The sequence below is a fragment of the Sorex fumeus genome, unplaced genomic scaffold (genome assembly GCF_029834395.1).
Source record: "Sorex fumeus unplaced genomic scaffold, SorFum_2.1 ptg000051l, whole genome shotgun sequence".
Taxonomy (NCBI): domain Eukaryota; kingdom Metazoa; phylum Chordata; class Mammalia; order Eulipotyphla; family Soricidae; genus Sorex; species Sorex fumeus.
In genome coordinates, this window is record NW_026606108.1 from 4,330,003 (window position 1) to 4,349,420 (window position 19,418).

Consider the following 19,418-nt stretch of genomic DNA (forward strand, 5'->3'; position numbering starts at 1 on the left):
TCTGTCTCTCCCTCTCTCCCCATCCCTCCATCTCTTGCTCCCTATCCCTCCATTTCTCTCTCCCCATCCCTCCATCTCTGTCTCTCCCTTTCTCCCCATCCCTCCATCTCTCTCCCCACCCCTCCGTCTCTCTCCCCACCCCTCCTTCTCTTTCTCCCCATCCCTCCTTCTCTGCCTCTCTCCCTCCCCCTATCCCCCACTCAGGACCCAGGTTTTGCTAAGACCCGATGCCTTCTTCCCCCCCCCCCTCTTCCCTGCTTCTTTCCTCCAGCATAGCATCATGGCTCCGGGGGATCCCCTTTCCCGGGTGGTTACCCTGCCATCTGTCTTCATTTGCACACAGGCTGATGTGTATCAGACACAGAAATGCACCCAGGCCTGCAAGCCGGCGAGCCAGCCCACAAGCCCCATTCCTGCTGCCCCGTCCCCTGGTTCTGGTGTCCGTTCTCCTTTCCTCAGACTGCTGCCCTCCCCGCTTCCAGAAGCCCTCACCACCTAGATAGGGAAGCAGTTCCCACCCCACACCCAGACACACGCTTTCTTGGAGAAATTCCTCCCTTTCCCATGGAAAAGTCCCAAAGCCCCACTGGAGCAGGAGCAGGAGCTCATTCCCCACGCCCACCTCCTTCAGAACACCCTGAGAAGGCAAGACCAGCGCCACATCCAGCCCCGTCTCGGGGACTGCAGGGGCAGGCGTGGCCCTGACCCAAAGCCAAACCAGGCACTTCCTCCCTAAAGCCCAGAAGGACAGGATCCTCCTGGAGCCATCTCAGCCCGGGGACTCCAGGGCTGGCAGCTCCCTCCTGCATGCAATGAACACCAGTGCGCCTAAGGGCACAAACGGGTAGCTTGTCTGGGGTCACTGGTCACAAGCCCGTCCTCTGGACGCAAGGGAAGGTTAAACAACTTTGCCGTAGCCGTAGAAGCTGTAGCAGGCTCTTTCCTTGCACAGTGCTGCCACCTGCTGGCTACTCCCAGGGGCACACAGGCTCTTCCCTGACCCCAGGCTGTACTGGGCTGGCGTTGGATGCCTGCAGGGAGGGGGCAGAGAAGTGAGAGGGGCAAGAGGAGACCAAGGAACAAGTCTGTGCTTGGCAAAGGCAAAGAGGACGCAAGCGGGGATGCTGGCAGGAGGAGTCCAGGATGGAGAGAGGTGAGGTCTGAGTAAGGGGACACTTGTCCTGGTGTCTAACAGTGCACCCAGCAGCACCCCCAGAACATGGCCCTGCCCAGAAAATAAGGTCCGTGTGAGCTCCCTCTCCTTCTCCCTAGTGCAGGGGACCACAACAATGCTCAAGGGACCAAATGCAGTTGGGAGTTAAACCAGGTTGGGGGCCCAGTGACCGCATGCAAGGCAAGGCCTGCCCCCTGCACTGTGATGTCTCCAGCCCCCAGGGGGCTATTGGTCCTGCTTTTGCTCTGTTCACACGTGACACCCCCCCTCTCCAACAAAGTCCTACTGCGGCCACCACCACTGGAGTCTCTGCTGGGGCTGGCTCTGCCCACCCAGCACCCCCATGGAGGCCATGGCTTGGTCACTGGCCCTCCTGGTGCTTAATTTGGAAATGACCATCACCACCCCAAGCTCTCAGAGACATGGAACCTCATGCAGGCAGCACAGCCAGACACACACAGTGGACTCACAGTTCAGGGCTCATAGCCACACACATAGGGGCAGGCACACGATCCTGCAGGCAGAGATCTGGGTCAACAGGACCAGGGCCACATCCAGACACAGGCCACAGAACAGACACACAGTGGCCACATCCAAGCACACACTGGTCACATACAGACACACACTGGCCATGTCCAGACATACACTGGCCACGAACAGACGCACACTGGCCACATAACAAACACACAGTGGCCACGTACAGGCACACACGGGCCATGTCTAGACACACACTGGCTACATCTAGACACACACTGGCCATATAACAGATACACACTGGCCACATCCAGACACACACTGGCCATGTCCAGACACACACTGGCCACATAACAGACACACATTGGCCACGTACAGACATGAACCAGACGTTCAGGGGACTGTGCACGGAGAGCATACACGTGAGTCCTGGCCCACAGAGCTGACAGCACTCCCAGTGCTCCCAGCACCACACACAGCAGACACATGTGCTAGACACAAACCCCAACTGCAGCCTCCCAACCACTACTGGCTTTGAGTAACAAAGCTTGGGTAGAGAACACCCCCAGAAGCTGCTCTAGGCCCTGTGGCCCTGCCCCCTCTCAGTGTCCCAGAACAGCTGCATGGACAGACGTATGGTTGTCCAACCAGATGATGGTTAGCTTATAAACTAACTTGGCAACTGGAAAAATGCCAGGTGCAACAATTATCCATTGACAACAATTATAAAATGAAATTTGGTAGCTAATAATAACAGAAAAGGAACACACAATTGTGTCGATTAGGGTCAGGGAAATTCAGAGAAAGAGTTGGGTGATGATTTTCTCCTGGGGGGGGGAGGATGGAAGAAGGAGGGGTTGGATGTGGTTCAGGAACCAGGAAAAATCCTGCCCCTCCTTCCTCTGCCTCCTTTAAAGCACTGTAGCACTGTCCTCCTGTTGTTCATCAGTTTGCTCAAACGGGCACCAGTAACGTCTCCATTGTGAGACTTGTTATTACTGTTTTTGGCATATCGAATACGCCATGGTAGCTTACAGGCTCTGCTGTGCGGGCGGATACTCGCGGTAGCTTGCCAGGCTCTCTGAGAGGGATGGAGGAATCGAACCCGGATCGGCCGCCTGCAAGGCAAAAGCCCTACCCGCTGCGTGAACTTTAGGTAGAAGTTATTAAAATGTTAAACTGATAGACAAAGTGAAAAAATGGTTCAAGGTGAATTTCATAGCAGCACAGAGGTAGGGCGTTTGCCTTGCGTGCAGCCAGCTCTGCCAAGCCGGGTTCGATTCCTCTGCCCTTCTTGAAGAGCCCGCAAGCGACCGAGAGTCTCTCACCTGCACGGCAAAGCCTGGCAAGCTACCTGTGATGTATTCAATATGCCAAACACAGTAACAAGAAGTCTCAAAATGGAGAAGTTACTGGGCCCGCTCGAGCAAAAATCGATGAACAACGGGAGGACAGTGTGACAGTGTGTGATCAAAATTTATGTTTTGCCTGTGGGCTCCTTTAAGAGAACTTCTAATATTTAGCCATTAGATGGAGCCATAGAATAACCAATTGGGCTGTAGGCTTGGCCCTTCCTCCCAGATTTCTGCTGAACTCATTTCCTGATGTAGCCCAGAGGGAAATTTTACAGCTTCCAGACCCTGCGAATGTGACAAGGCTTCACGCATCTGAATTCCTGTTATCCAATTCTTAACTTTCCTCAATAGGAAAACAAGTAACATGCATATTTCTGTAAATCTCTAGACAAAAACAAACTACAGATGAGTAGTAGCAAGGAAGAATGAATGATTTACTAACTTCTTGAGCAGAGGGTAAAATGATTTAAAATATCCCTTCTTAGGCCAGAGTAAAGGGCTGGCACAGATGCTCTGGTGAAAGAACCTCGAGTAGAATCTACATTCCACATGCTCCCCTGAGCACCAATCTGGGAGTAACCCCTGAATACCACCAGCTGTGACCCAAAATCCACAAATAAACAGATAAAAGAAACTAATATGTAGCCTGAAAGCACAGCAGCCAGGAACCGCACCCTCTGGCACAGAAAAAGCCCAGCTCCACGATTAATCTCAAATAGATTGACAACCAGCTGAATGTCCCCAGCGGGGACAGGTCTCTGGGCTGAGAGCTCTGGGTCCTTCTCAGAAAGGGGTAGCAGATCTCCCCTTTCTGCTTGAAGGCCCGCAGCCCCAGCCACACCCAACACCTTCCCACATCAAAACAGCAGCTCTACAGCTGAACCTCATCACATCACCAGGACACCCAATCATTCCAGCACCACAGCTCCTGGAGCGCATGGCCGCATTTATGGCCACATGACACCTCCAGGTTTCCTGGTACTGTCAGCCCAATGGGACCACCGCAAATCTGACGGGAAAGTTTCCCAGAAGTGCACCAAGCTCAGTGAGTGAAAACACAGAAGGTTTCAGCTAGCACCAACCAACCCAGCAAACTCTGAGACAAGGACTTCAGGGACACGTGGCCTTGTGAGGTATAACAACAACGATCCCAGAGTGAGTTTTGTTGATCTAAGTTTTGATAGCCCCATTTGCCTTTGTGTTATAACAAGCAATATGTTTGTGTCTCCTGAGGAGGCGGGGTTGGTGCTGGTGGGGAAACTTGGGGACATTGATGAGGGGAGGGTTGCAGGGGTGGTGGGGTTGGTGTTGGAACATCGAACGCCCAAAACAACTGTTTCATTAATAACTTGGTAGATTGTGATGTTATAATAAGAGCTTTAAAAGAAACAATGAAAATCCCTTTTTCAGAGAGCCTCCCTCAGCACCCTACATTGCCTCTCCCCTGAAGCTCAGTTGTAGGAGGACCCAGGGGTCTCCGTCCTAAGGTAGGGCCTGGATCCCACTGTCTCTGGTCATCAGAGTCTCTTCTCCAGCCAACAGGGGCCTCGACAAACTCTGGGGTATGCTCTTTGGGTGGTTCACTGGCACTTGTGGAGGATGGCAGAGGCAAGCCAGACCTCAGATAAGCAAAGTCGATGATATGAAATGAACCTGGAGTTTCAAACTTTTTTTTATAGAGACCTGACAATGCCACAGGTCCAAGAGCTTCCCTCCCTCAGGCCACACTCGCTGATGGGAGGTTACTCCCACTGGGTGCTGGGGAACCTCCCAGTGGTGCTCAGAGAAACATGCAGTGCCAGGGATGGAAACGGGCTCCTGGAGGCAAAGTGGGCATCTCTCCTGCAGGAAGGTGAGGTTTGGCTTGCAGAGGGATGAGTCCGGGAAGCAGTGAAGGCACATGGGGAAGATCCAGGCTGCTGGGGGGGGGGGGGGGGACGGGAGTGGTCCTCCTCCTCCTGACCAGAAACCCATCCTTTCAGGCCAGTGCTTCTAGAGCTCTTTATTGAGGAAAATGACTTTCAAACTCTCCTTGGGGAAGTTGCAAGTTGCATAAACTCATGCATTGCACGGGACTTTAGTTTTGATCTTTGACACTCAGGCTTGGGTTCTACAGTTTTCTTATTTTCCTCTCTTTTTCTCTTTCTCTCTTTCTTGCTTTATTTCCTTCCTTTTCTTCTTTCCTTCTTTTTCTTCCTTCCTCTTCCTTCCTTCTTCCTTCCCTCCTTCCTCTTACTTTCTCTTCCTTCCTTCTTCTTTCCCTCCTTCCTTTCCTTCCTTTCTTTCCTTCCTTCCTTTCCTTCCTTCTTTTTCTTCCTTTCTCTTATTCCTTCTTTCCTTCCTTCCTTCCTTCTTTACCTTCCTTCCTTCTTTCTTCCCTCCCTCCCTCTCTTCCCTCCATCCCTTTCTCTCTCACTTTTTCTCTTTCTCTTTTTTTGGTTTTGAGCCTCAACTGTTGGCGCTCAGGGTTTACTCCTGGCTCTGGGTTCAGGGATCACTCCTAGCAGGGCTTAGGGGACCATTTGAGATGTCAGGGATCAAACTCAAACCATCTGCGCAAGGCAAATTGTACTATCTCTCCTGCCTGGGTTCTGCCTCTTCTTATGTGAAATGCAGAAAGTCCATTCTCAGTCCTGGAAGGGCCCGTGGCACTGCAAAAGGGAGTCAGTTTCTCCTCCAGCCCTGACTGACTGGCCCTTGGCCCAGGACAGGGCAGAACTGAAACTTTCTTGGCGTTTTTGGCACTTCCTTCCTGGGATCTGATCCTGTTGGTTGACAGTTTTACCTACCAATTTTTGAAAGAGTAATATTGAAGGCACAAGAATTGATTTCTTCTTTAAATTCTGGGGTTTTTTTCTTCACATATTTTGCAACTTCGTTATTTGGTTCATGCATATTTCATATTGCTTTGTCTTCTTGGCAATTGACCCTTCCAGCATTATGTAATGTCTCTGTTTATTTTCTATGGCCTAAATTCTGCTCTGTCTGATAACAGACCTGTTTCAACTTCCTTTTTTTAATGCCTACAGTGTTCCCATCCTTTTACTTCAGCGTGACTACACGCATACATTTTTTATTTTAATTTTTGTAAAGTTATTCACGATGATGGGCTGGTCACGTAATGAGATTTAAAGATGACCGTTGGACTAGAGCTGTTACTGATTGGATTCCACGGGATGTCAAAAGACCGCGTGGCTGCCCACCTACCAGATGGTCAGACTTCTTCGTCAAGATCATGAACAATCGGTTTGAGGCCCTTCATGTTCCCGGAGCGAACAGATGCCATTGGGCTACACTAGCACGCGACAGGGACAAATGGAGACGTTACTGGCGCCCGCTCGAGCAAATCGACGACTAACGGAAGTTAAGTGATTAAGTGATTCACGATGATGTATCACAGTATATTTCAAGACCAATCCCAACACCATAGCACCTTCCCACCACATCATTTTCCCAACCACCACCAAAACTCGCCCCAGTAGCAGGCCCTAACTTCATCTTTATTTGCGAAGTGAGTTTCTAGCAAATATTTAAAGTTTTCTGTTTCTTTAAAATAAGTAACTAGCATATACTCAGGTTATTTATTGACTTAGTTCAACTAGTACATTAGGCCATTTACATTTAATATAATTACTGATATGTTAGGGCTTACGTCTCTCCGATTATTCAGGTTTTCTATTTTTCCTGCTGTTTTTGTTTTATCTATCTGTTCCTGTTTTTGTTTTTTTGGGTTTTTTTTTTTTTTGCCCTGACACCCTGTGATTACTTGGAGTTTTCCAGAATACTATTTTGACTTAGAAATAATGTCTAATGTTTCTCTTGGTGCAGAGACCATATTGGTTTCCCTATATATCACTTTGCCTTGGAGAGGTATGCATAAGAAGGAAAACGGATTTAAAAGGATTACAACATGTCTACATTCTCCTTTCACTCTTACCATGAGTTGGGGAATCTAACTTTTGGTTGGGCTTTTGTTGCCATCTGATTGGTAGGATTATCTGTCTTCGGTCTTGGGTAAGCATCTAACCTGCCCTTCCAATTCCCCCACCCCCACCCCACCCCCGGCACCACTGGCTTCTTTAATCACATTTCAATGTAGACTCTTTATCCACAGGGTTTTTCTGGTTGAAGAATACGCAAAGCAGATGGCCTGAACTTAAGCTCAGGTATAAACTGCCCAACTGCTAGGAATCGCGTGGTTTCCACGTGCATCTGCACTAAGTGAGTCTCCTGTGGCTGCAGAAACGTGAGCATGAAGCTGTTTTCCTATTGTGGTGAGCACCAAATCCATTCTGATGTGTCAGAGGCAGGCAGCAATAAACATTGCTGGAATTAGATGAACTGTCTGGCACAGCCAGTCTTGATCTTCAAAATCACCTTTGTGATGAAAATGGGGTGGAGATGGGGACAGGAACCCTGTCTAACCACCGGTTCTCTCAGGGAGAGTAAGCAATCAACGCAATGCTTGCTTTCTTCCTCCAACGTCCTTCCAGAAGAAATGGAAGATCCAGGTATGCGTGTGTGTGGAGTGTTTTGGGGGAGGATGGCCACGACCGCTTGTACTAGTTTTCTGAAAACAATGACTGGGGGTAGCATGATGATAAGTCAAAGAATCCTCAAAGGAGGGATTAAATGCTTTGAAAATGCCATGACTCATCCTGTTGCTTTTGTTAAAAAATCAAACGATGTGTTTTCCTTCATGTGTGGGGGGGAAGGAATGAGCATCTGTCACTAGTAAAAAGCTTCAGAAAAATAGCCTGAAAGTTCAAGCCCAGCCCAGATGCAATGTCTTTCCTATGGATGGTGTCCCGCAAAGCACAAACCCTGACAACTTTGGTGAACTGGTCCTGGAGAATCTTCACTATGTGATGCTTGTTACAGGATAATTAGAACTTGGGATCCATGGGGGAACCCTGAGAACATTGTGGAAATACTTCTCTATGGGGTGGAGAGTGATTTCACAGGGAATAAATGAGTATCTGGGCCTAACCTGTGGTTTGGTTGTTCTGGTCATCTTCTTCCGGCCAATAGCCCTCAAGCTTCATGATTTAAAGCAACACATAGCATTTGTTTTGCTCATCAATGTGCAGTTTGGGGGAGAGGTTATGACTGGAGCAGATAGTCCCTGCCCTCCCCACATTCGCTGGGGAGACTTTTAGGATTTTTCTACCTTGGCAACTCTCTAACCAGTACTCACAGTGTGGTGGCTGATAGCTCCTGTTGGCTCCTGGTTGGTTATTTCAGCTGGGGGCAGGTGGTTCTGAGGATCACCCCAGAGCTTTGCACCCTCTTGAACCATGACCTGGCCTCTGCCCCAGGCTTTCTTCCCCGCACACAGGTATTGCTGAGGTGGGTGTGTGGGCAGCCCCGTGGAAACCCCTTTCCCTCCACCTGCCATAAACATTTCCCAGGAACCTCTTGCCGCTGTCTATGGGTCCTGGGTGTGTCCTTTACCCACTGACTTCCTGAGACTCAATAACTTCTTCCCACTGGGACTGCCCCAGAGTACCCCCTCACCTTTCGACAGACGGCTTCATTTAGGATCATTGATTCATCTTAGGCTCCTGAGATGTGCTCTAATGCCAGGAATCCATCAAAACTCTTCTCTTACTTTTTCTGTTCCAGGCTGTCCTGTCCCAAGAATTGGAGTCTTTGACTTTCTGGATCCTCTAGAAGTCGTTATTTTGGTTTTGTTTCTTTCTTCCTCCCTCCCTTCCTTTCTTCCTTTATTCCTCCTTACTTTCTCCTTCCTTCCTTCTTTTCTTCCTTCCTTTCTCCTTTGTTCATTCTTTCTTCCTTCCTTTCTCCCTTGTTCGTTCTTTTCTTCCTTTCTTCCATCCTTCCTTTCTACTTTTCTTCCTTCCTCCTTCCTCTTTCTTTCTGTCACTCTCTCTTTCTCTCTTCCTTTCCTCCTTTCAGGGTGGTGTCCTGGCCACACCTAGCTGTGCTCAGGGATCACTCCCAAAAGTATTCAGGGAACCCTCTATAGTGCTGGCGATAGAGCCAGGGTCAGCTGCACGCAAGGTAAATGCCTCAACCCCTCTTAGTTCTCAGCCTCCATTTTGAATGTGATTTTCCACTCAGCTCTGTCCCAGAAATAAAGCAGCTCTGGGGATGTAAAGTCAGCATGGTTTCCTGGTCTCTCCGGGCTCTCCGACATCCCAGACACATTCAATGCTGGGGAAGCATTTTCGCATGCAAACAGGGATAACAGAAGGAGGGAATGAGTGCTAGAGAAAGTGGAATGAAATGGAGCACTGTGGGATCTACAAGGGAGCACTGGCCTGGTCTGAAACTACAGTCTCAGACTGAGCCCCAGCCATGCCTTCACCTTCCACTCCCCCACTTTCTCCACCATGGGGATCATACCTGCTCCCTCACGTGCACCCCTTACTTAGACACAGTTCCTATAAAGCCTCAACCTTATTAATTTTCCCATCCTGAAATGTCAACACACCCCCCCCCCGGGTGTCTGAATTCAGGCTGAACATCTCCCTGAGGCTTGGGAGGCAGTGTGGACTCCTTGCCCTCTCTCCAGCCCCATCTCAGTATGTTTCACTCAAGCTCTTTAGAGACCCCCGCTGAGCTTCTTGGGGGTCATAAACAGGAAGACTGCACCCAACTGCACCAGTGTGCTTGAGCTCAGTCCTAGAGGCCAGTGGTGTGAGGGCCAGGCACCCTTGGGTGCGTTCTCACTGGACATTTGCTCAGGGCCCACCTCCTGCACCGTAATTGACAGCAACCTTGCCTGGGAGCTGCACTCAGGTATCCACCTAACTTCCCATGGGTCTGTCCTGCTGTGGGCCCCTGGGCATCAGGGCAGGAATCGACCCTCTCCAGGAGGACCCAGGTCAGCGGATTTCAGAGTCACTGCGTCCAATAGGGCTGTAGCTGAACAACATGCATCTGTGAAGATTCTGCTTGCAGAGGCCTCACATTCAGCCTTAGTTTGGGAGATAAGGAAAGTGCCTGCCATTGAGACAGACTGGGGCTGGGGTTTTGGGGGTGGGTGAGGAAGGAAACTGGGGACATTGGTGGTGGGAAATGGGACACTGGTGGAGGAAAGGGTTTTGGAACATTGTATAACTGAAGCCCCACCATGAAGAGTTTTGTAACTGTGTACCTCAACAGTGATTCAATTTTAAAAAATAATCAATTTTCTTTTAAAAAATATAACATATCATGTACTCTCTGCTTTGGACTTCTTGGCCTCCTCATTCTCTCGGCCCCACTTCCCTCTTATCTGGACCTTCTAAGTTCTTCAGGTCCCCTCTTGGGCCCAGGTCCACTCACCTCCATGGGATGGTTCACTTAAAGTCTGGAACCTCACCGAGGCTGGGGATGCGGGAATATTCCTTCCAAACTTGTTGCCCAGGTTTGAGGCTGAGACGAACCTTTGCAGACTGCCCTTTCCCCTGAGCCTTCCTTATGCCGGCACCCTCAGCCTGAACAGCATGTAAAGACTGGTGTTCAGCCAAAAGAAGCAATGTCTCTCAGCTGGGTCATCCACGCCTCCATGCTGAAATTGGGACTAACCTTCAGCTGCCAACCTCAGAGCTTGGCACTTGTCATCCTTTGTAACTGTGACAGCCGACTCCCTGCCCTTATAAAGAGATGCTTATGCATTAGACAGGATGGAGACAGCGCAGATATAGGTATAGGTATGAATATGCATCCATAAAGCGACAGATTATCATATTAGAAAAAGCACAGGAACAACTGAACAGCAAAGAGGTCCTTTATTTAGTCTGGAAACAGTTGGGAAGGAGGTCCACCAGTGCGGGCTGGAGCACTGTTTCCAGGACAGGGAGAAGGGGGTCCAGGTTGATGCCCAGCAGAGACAGAATGAAGAAACCCCTTATACATATTCTAGTAGATGTTTAGGAAACCCATGCATATTCATGAGGGAGCTCAAGACGTTTAGGGACATGCAAGAAACTGAAGTCGCATGTGGAGAACATGGTGGAGAAACACCTAGTGTGAGCTGCAGTATGGGATCAAGATCATGGAGACCAGAGGCCAGAGGGCTCTACTGTCCAACTGCCCGCCCAGGGACCTGCGGCCTTAGCCTTGCAAATTGCTTTTAAGGCTCTGCTCTGGCCTGGGCAGAGCCAAGTGAATGCAAGGGGGAAGCTTCTCCCAGGGAGGAGTGCTTGCCCCCTCCAAACTGCAGCCATGAGCCCACCTGTCTTGGCTTTTCCTAACCCCAGAGAATTTTCTTGCTGAAAGAGAGGGAGCAAAGTTGCAAAAAAAGCTTTGATAGAAGAGTGGGGGTGGAGGGGAGAGGGAGAGAAAGCGCCTATTGATTCTGTTTCTCTAGAAAATGCTGAGTAATCCAGCTGGGAAGTTTTCCTTCTTCCCCAGAGCCACCAAGACTTTCCATCCTTTGAATGCAAAACTGTTCAGAGACAACAGGATTCACCATCACTCTCTTTGCGACAGTCACGCCCTCCAATCAGCAAAGCTCCTGGACTGAACTTTCCCATCCCTGTTGACCTAAGGCCCTGTGTGGATTCAGAACAAAGACCTCCTGTCCAGGGTGATGAACCAACACCATGCATCCACCTCCCTCTCTAAGGATCAAAGTGGGAAAGTTTGTTATAAAATGGTCTGAAAACAGTAATGGTTGCGTGTTCTGATGGTAGCAGTCAGCAGTGCATGGAGCTCTGATCAATAGTATTACTGAAGAAAATTAGAAATAAGCTGAATACCATTTTTTCCATCTGCTTGAGCCTCTGCCTCTGAGAACTTAGTACTGAAACACCTTTCCCTGACTGACAAATAAGTGATGATAAACCTTCCTTACAATGCTCGGGTGAAGTGCCTAAATATACAATAGGTCCTAAGATAATACTAGCAGTCAGGATTCCAATTATTATCTTTAAAATGGTAGGTCATAGAAACAACCAAATTTACTTATAAATATTACAATGAATTCTCAAAAAAAAGAAAAAGAAATACCCATCCCAGGTGCTTCTGCCAAATGCCAACTAAATTCCCGGAACACTCTAATGGTTATTTCTTCTTTTCTAGTTGGGGGAGACGGTACGGAGAGGAACTGAGGTCCACTCCTGGCTGGATTTGCCTGGACCAGTATGAGTCTTAATCCTTCAGCTGGATTCAGCCCAAGGGAAACTGGGAAATAAATTATTTCTTGGAGACAGCCTATGTTAAGATGAGCTTACTGGACTGTCACATGTCTGGACAGCTCGGTCTTGGACTCAGAACAGGAATGTTCCGTGCATGTGGGGGAAGAGGGGCGTCAAGGGGGGCATCACTTGGAGAAACATGATGGTGATGTCTGCTGGGCACAGGAGAGGCAAAATGAGGACCAGAGGGATCCATATGGGCGCGCTATCCATACTCACCAGACCCCCCCCCCTTAAAGCACACACAGCCCTGCAATCCTGCATTCATTCCTCCTGCAGAGAGATGGTCACTGAAGCCCAGAGCAGAATTTCCTCTCTGCCTGAGTCACCCAATGCCCAGCAGTGCAGGGAGGAGAAAGAGTCTTGGGGGGCCCTCCCCTCCAACCTCCTCTGACCACGATAAAGAAAACTCACTTTCATCCTTGTCCACAGGGAACTGTCCAGCTGCAGTGCGTGTTCTGGCCAAGGGCAGAATGGTTCGCTGTGGGAGCAAATGAATCAAGGCATTTCTTTCTTTTTTTTAGAGAATACTTAAAGGAATACCCTACAGAGCACAAGCTATCCAGAGGGTCCCAGATCACAGATTGCTCCAGCTGGTTCCCATACTTTGTAATGCTGGACTCCTTCTCATTGCCACTTTCCCAAATTTTTACTGGGTATTACTTTGCTGGTGAGCTGGTCAGTGCTCGCCGTGGACTAAGGTGGAACTGAATTCTTTCCACATTTTAAGGGGACTGATATTTTGTGTGGGGGGCAACTTCCAGTTCAGTGTTCATGGATTGCTCCCTGCAGTGTGCTGGGAGACCTATAGAAACATAGGCTGAAGTTTTGACAAGCTACCGTCCCGGGGCATTTCAGCCTCAAGCCTGGACTAGGAGGTCATTTTGGCCTCCCTATTAAGATGGGGCCTAAGACCCATCAATATTGGGGTTGCCTCGAAAGGAGGGCAGCTGGCCCCTGCCTCCACTCCTGCCCTCTGCTCATTACCAAACCCAGGTTCAAGTGTGCCGCTCAAAGGCCAGTGACTGGAATGGCAAGAGTTGATGCAAGAGCAAAAAAATGATTTTATTCAGCCTGATAAGATGGTCAAGAATTCAACATGACGAACGACCTGGCACCTGAGTTGCGCAGGAGGAAGAGAGTGGCTTGGAACGCCTTCAAGATCATCGAAGAAATAGCTAAGAGGATAAAGAACCTCTGGCTCTGGGCACATCTCTTTGATTCCACCACTCTTCCTGCCTCAGAGACCTGGGCCCTATGAAAACAGGATGAGATCACTATTCGGGTCTCCCAAAGAGAAATCGAAAGAGCTATGCTTGGATTATCACGCTTCACTCAAGTGAGAGAAAGAATCCGGAGTTCCGATCTCCGTCAATGATCGAGAATCAGGGACACTATCTCGTTTGCCAAGGCACTGAAAATCAGATGGGCTGGACACATAATGCGATTTAGAGATGACCGCTGGACTAGAGCTGTTATCGACTGGATTCCAGGGGACGTCCAAAGATCACATGGCCGCCCACCTACAAGATGGTCAGACTTCTTCGTCATGACACTGAACGATTGGTTTGAGGCTCTTGGTGTTCCTGGAGCGAGAAGACGCCTTTAGGCTACACTAGCACATGACAGGGATGAATGGAGATGTTACTGGCACCCACTCAAATCGATGAGTAACGGGATATCAAGTGATCAAGTAATCAAGATAAGATGGTGGACTTATGTCCCCAATAAAGCATCCGCCAATTTGGCTGGGCTCCAGTCTCTGTAGAGGGCTGGCTGGGAAGGGGCGTCAGTTCAGGGTCTGAGCAGAGCTGGGGATGGTTCTGTCTCAGGGCCATCAGGGCTGGCATCAGGGGCTACTGGATCCTTGGGAGCTGCTGGTATGTGGCCACCCCTCCAGGGTCTGCTCATCCCTTTGAAGATCCTTCCAGAGCACTGTGGATTCTTGCCCAAGGAAGAAAGGAGGCCTCAGGCATGAGGAGCCCTAGGAGTGCTCTCAGGGTCTGAGGTTGTCTTTCCCCTCAGCCCCAGCCTGAACTGGACTTGGTCCATCAAACACACAGGGCATGAGGCCACCTCCTAGGTGGAAGGACAGAGCAAAGGCCCAGGGGGAAGAAAAGAAAAAAAAGGTCTCTGTGGGGTCAAGCAGTAGCACAGTGGGGAGGGTCTTGCATGCAGCTGAGCTGAGATTGATCCCTGGCATCCCAAATGGTCCTCTGAGCAGCCCTAGGAGTGATTCCTGAGTGCAGAGCCAGGAGTGACCCCTGAGCATTGCCAGGCGTGGCCCAAAAGAAAGAAAGGAAGACAGAGAGAGGGGGGAGGGCAGGAGTGGGGCTAGGGAGAGAGAGAGAGAAGGAGAGAAAGAGAGAGAGAGAGAGAGAGAGAAGGAATTGCCTGGGAGGAGCAAGATGGCATCTCGAAAGTTTGCCCACTCATACACTGACCTCTATGACTCCCACCCTCTACCCTTGTGATCTGTTCCCTGTGACTCACCCAGCTCCTAAAGTCTGTCTTCAGGCTCAGCTCTTACAGAGGAAGCCCTTCCACCTATGAAACCTTCCGGAATCAACCCGTGCCATCAGGTTTCTTGGGAGCTGCCATCTCTACAGTGGTGTGTAGGTTTGGCCCCTTGAGTTGGTCACAGCCAATTTCAGGGCGAAGGTGCCCATGTCGATGGCCCACTCCCCAGGGCATGTCGCATCTGCAGTAGGAATCGGCTGCTGGGATGTGCTAACTAATACACAGCGCTGGCATGTTTGGGCACTGCTTGCTAACCCTCAGCTTCAAAATGCTTATGCAGGATTCAGAATAGCGTGTTGTTCAGAGAGTTTATTGGGGGCTGGAGTTGGGGGGTACTTCGTGCATCTAAAAGCTATAAGACACTTTTGATGACTCCCCCAACCCGGGTCTTTATTATTTTTTCTAGTGTTTAAATCAGCATCTTCATGACTAGAAGATTTAGAGAGCCGCATTTGTGTCTCTCGGTGAAACCATCTGCTTGCATAATTTCATTTCCATTCTACAGACACCCACGGGCATGCTCTCCTGGAAGCACACTCCAGCGAGTCCTGTGCTGATTTGCAGGGCAGACCAGAGGAGTCCACACCAATTCCTGGCCCAAACCCAGTCCCCCACTTGGCGTGCTATAACCCCGAGTCAGATGTGGGGGGCGGGGGCCGGCTGCTCCGAAGGAACTGCATGATCCAGCCCAGAGCTCCCAGCGCCCACCTGGACTGCTCCGCCCGTACCTGCGGGGAGGCCCCCCATTCGCCTCTGCTCCTCACTGGGTTACTGTACCGAGAGCAGCAGCGTGAGCCCTGGAAATCCCTCCCCAGGGTTGCCATGGAAACCCCTTCCCAGTGGGGGTGCACTAGAGTCCTCGTGGCTGATGCGCGGCAGCCAGGCGTGTGGTAGCGCCACATCCAGCCCCCCCCCCCCCCCATGATCACCGACATGTGCCATCCACAGGGCGGAGGCCGCCAGCATGTGCTGTTCAAGCGGAGGCAAAATCCCATTTTTTTCTCTTAAGCTGCAGCCTTCCATAGAGCAGAGAGGATCTCCACCCCACCCCCAAGGGGCAGGCGGGTGAGCAGGAGCCCTCCTGGCTCCTCGGTCCAGAACTGGGGATACTGAGATCCCACTAGATGATCAAGGGGTCAGCCCCAAGCAACAAGGATAAGTGGGCAGCACCCATATCTCATTCCCCCAGCCAACAATTGTGGTGGTGAGGGAGGGGACACCTCAGCTAGATTTTGGAGGAGGACCTACTGCCTGGGCTTTGCTGCTCAGAGGCACCCGAGAGGGGAACGAGCACCCCTCCCAGAGCTCAGGTGCACCCCATTCTAGCTGCCTGTCTCTATGTCTCCTTCTACCCTGTCTCAAAGAGCTGAACTGAGGGGCCAGAGTGATGGTGCAGCTGGGATGGCACTTACCTTGCACACGGCAGAGTCGGGTTTGATTCCTAGAACTCCCTGTGGTCCCCTGAACCGGGATTCCTGAGCACAGAGCTAGGAGTAACCCTGAGAGCTGAGCTGATGAATGGGGAAGGTCATCTGGACCCAGAGAATATGCAGCTCACCACGGCCAGGAGTCCCCTCCCTCCCCCAGTGCAAGGGAGGCTTCAGTGCCCCTGCAGGAGGCCTTAGCACAGACTCAGCCCCCCAGCCCTCACCCTCACCCCAGCCCTCACCCCAGGAGACCCCCTTCCTAGAGGTGGCCCCTAAGCAGAGACAGTTTGATCCTCCACGGTGGCAAATGACTGGATTTTCTCAGGGTAGCCTGTGAAATTCTCTCTTCACACAGATCTTAAAATAAATCTTGCTGAAGGGAGGGCTCTACAGAGAAGTGGCAGATATATCCTGCTCTACATAAGATGACTAATAGCCCACAAATGTTCCCAAGATGCAGGCACGGGAGAATGTCAGCCTCACCCCACAGACTGGGAGCTCGGGGGCCTGGAACACGCGGTGGGGTGGGGAGGTGGGGGAGGTGGTTCCACTCAGCTGCATCCATTTGCCCATGCGCACACCCCAAAGACCCCTACCTGGGGACTTCTGTGCTGGGTGAAGGGCCAGCAAAGAAGGAAGAGACGTGGAGGGTCCTCCAACACCAAGAGAAGGACAGTTCTGGGTTCTGAGGTGCTGGATATCAAGCCCGTTGATGGGGGAGGAAGGCAAAGCAGTGACATCCCATTCTTGTTCTTATTATTTTGCTTCTTGGGTTTGGCCACACCCAGTGGTGCTCAGGATTTACTCTGGCTCTGTGCTCAGGGAAAATTCTGGTGTTACTTGGGGGCCCCCAGTGGGATGCTGTTACATAAATTAGACTAAGAGATTAAGAGATGGATTGGCTCTTAAAGAGACAAGAGGGAGCGCCCCAGTTTAATTACAGATTCGGACTCTGCCTGACTCGAGCCAGAATGGGTGGACCCTCAAGTCCAGTGTGTGAAAGTGACAGCTATATTCTGCTCTATATAAGATGACTAATCACCCACAAATGTTCCCAAGACTTAGTCTTGGGAACATACACGGGTTTACATACACTGATCACAAGTGCCATTGCTCCTAGGAGAGGATGTTTTTCATTTAACGGTTATGATGGTGGCTAACATCATTGCTAACGATACAATCAGCATTCAATGCAATTGGCCTTAGATTCCACATAGACACTCACTAATCGTTTCTACTTCCCAATTCCGCTTCACACAACCTCATCATCTTGACCACTTGCTTGGTCCTCATCTTTCCTTGTGACCCATGCCCTGTTCGTCTTCGCCCAGCCTCCAGATTGGGTCATTCAGATGTGTTCGCTCTAATTTTCTTGCTTCAGTTGGATCCAGTGATCCAACCCAGGACAGCTGCGGGCAAAGCAGACACCTTAACTTCTATTTTGTCTCAATTCAGAAAGGCAGATTGGGAAGAGCCTCTTTGTTGACACTGATGGCAACAAATCTACAGAATATTTGTAAGAACCAGGGGTTGGGGCCAAGGAAATCTTATAGGATGGACCCTGGTTGAGTCCCTGTCACCAAGTATTTCAAGGTGACCAAGACCTTGAAATACCAGTTCAAGATCCCAATTTGCACTGCATCCTCCTACTCTGGCACTGAACCCCAACACCTGGCTTAGAATCCCCAACAGTAGCCACTGGAGCTTGCAGCCTCCTTAAAGATGCCCTAAATACCATTCTAAAATAAAGAAAGGATTCAAGTGATTTTTTTTGGTTTTGCTTTTGTTTGGAGGTGCCACACCCAATGCTCAAGGGTCACTCCTGGATCTCCACTCAAGGGATCACCCCTGGCTCAGAGGACCATCTGTGGTGACAAAGATCATAGAGGGTTGGCCACATACCCAGTATCTTGACCCCCAGTATAATCTTCCCAACCCCAGGACTGCATGAAGAGTTAATTGGTTCAGACAAAGGAGCAAACAGGCCAACAAAACCCTTCACAGACAGAAGGAGAACAGCAGTGGCAAGCAAACAGGGCAGAATCAAGACTTATTCCAACACTTTATGTTAAACCCTCACTTTTCAGGAAAGAACTCAGAAACAGGTAAAGAAGTTTCTGAGTGTGGCCCATATGCAGGGAGGTGTTCTCAGAAAAGGTTTCTGAGAAGAAGCTGGACTGAGCACAGGAAACAAAAGTGATAGAATTATCCCCAAAACAAAACTCCCATAAGCAACCACAGCATTATAAATACACTCGAATAACAAACATGAGACACAATTTTAGAATACTTGAAACGTATGATATCAATCCTAAACCTCCCAAAATGTAGATACAAAAATCATATATATTTAAATACAATGGAAATCCTGGCATGAAAAATAATAGAACTTTTGTGAAATATTTAGTTTCATTTTCTTTTTCAATCCATGAAGACACTCCGTGTCTTTTGATAGAAGAGTTTACTTTATATTTGGTTTATTTTAATGTATTATTATCTGTATTGATTTACAACGTGTTCATTGCTCATGTTTTTGGTGAGTGAGATTTTGTACCTTCACCACCTCTGGGAAAGTGTTCCCCTAACAAAACAAACAAACAAAAACCCAGGTTTGGATATTCCTGTAGGTAAAATAATTTAGATCTTAGAATGTAAAGGACTTGCACAGATGCAACCAGAAAAGAATAGAATAGCAGAAAAGAATAGAATAAAAACAGGGCAAGCAAAAATCATGCCCAGAAAAGAATAGTATAGAGTTTAGGGTCCTTGAGATGCCTGCTGATTAGCTATGTGGCACAGCCCGGTCTCTGCTCCACAAGTACCTGTTGAAACTGGTGAATTTACTAACTGTCCTGATGTCTTTGTCAGCTCCTAGTCTTCAGAACCCACTGGGGAAATGAGATTGGATTGTGAGTCCACCAGTGGCTGCCCAGGTGATCCTAAAACTTGGACTGTCCATGCTTGTTTACTTCTCTCCTTCTCTGAGATCAATCCCCACTAGACAGGGGCTGAAGGTGCCAATCTGATTGGCACCAGATACCCACCACAGGCCCTAAAGTCAGCCTCCGCCCGCTCTCCCCCCCCCCCCCCACAACTTCATCTCTCCCTCATCCCCCTCCTAACCTCTCTGCTTGGGAACTGCTGTTCCCTTGTAAGAATTCAAGGGTTTGCTTTCACTGGGGATGGCCGGTTCCCCTCTTTCTATTTTTCTCTACACCACAGATGGGTGCAGCCAGCCAGTATTTGTCCTCCCTCCAGCTTATCTTGCTTAACACAATCCCTCCAGTTCCAGCCATGCTGCAGCAGAGGACAGAAGGTC